At 37.5% G+C, this 815-nt stretch overlaps 1 non-coding gene across 1 annotated transcript; it reads left to right on the top strand.

Annotated features, from left to right (window-relative positions):
• The first annotated feature begins 204 nt into the window (after positions 1-204).
• Positions 205-307, top strand: LOC131221901 (small nucleolar RNA R71). Its single transcript, XR_009159646.1, has one exon. It is a non-coding gene; the product is annotated as a small nucleolar RNA R71 (small nucleolar RNA).
• Positions 308-815: the final 508 nt, after the last annotated feature.

The following is an 815-nucleotide window of genomic DNA, read 5'->3' as shown; positions in this document are numbered from 1 at the left end:
TTATCTCTCTTGGCATTTCTTTGGGAGTACTAGCTTGGTTTGATGTGTCCCATGATTAAGCATTTTCAGCTAGCAAGTCAAAGTAATCCCATGCATCTTCTGGTTTCTTATCCATGAACTCGCCATTACACATCATCTGTACGAATTGGCGCATGTTTGGACTGAGTCCATCATAAAAAAAAATCAATTGTCCGCCAAGTTTCATAACCATGGTGTGGGCAGGCGAGAAGTCCTTGAACCATTCCCAACATTCAAAGAAAGTCTCATTATTTTTCTGGGATAAGTTCATTATTTCTCTTCTAAGTGCATTGGTTTTATGAGTCGGGAAGAACTTTTTAAGGAACTCCTAGCTCATCTTTACCCATGCGCCAATGGATCTAGGCCTTAATGAATGAAACCATGATTTGGCCTTTTCTTTTAAAGAGAATGGAAATAATTTAAGGCTAATTGTATCAGGAGGAATAACATTAAAATGTATGGTTGTAACAATCTCTTCAAATTCTTTAATATGCATATATGGATTTTCTGAATGAAGTCCATGGAACTTAGGATGTAATTGGATTATCTCATGTTTGAAGTTTACATTTCCTGTATTGATTGGAAGAATTATGCATGAAGGTGAACTTATTCTCTCCGGTTGTAAATAATCTCGTAAAGTTCGAACCGGGGGAACTCAATGCACTTCGTTCTCATCACGCACCGTCCTAATAGGTGGTGTGTGATGCATAGGGTCTTCATCAATCCAATGTTCCTGAGCCATGTTCTCAGATGATTTTTCAAAAATATTTGAGGATCTTCCAACTTGTCAATCGATT

This window comes from Magnolia sinica, chromosome 1, assembly GCF_029962835.1.
Source record: "Magnolia sinica isolate HGM2019 chromosome 1, MsV1, whole genome shotgun sequence".
NCBI classification, from domain to species: Eukaryota; Viridiplantae; Streptophyta; class Magnoliopsida; order Magnoliales; family Magnoliaceae; genus Magnolia; species Magnolia sinica.
This window is presented reverse-complemented; position numbering and strand designations above follow the sequence as displayed.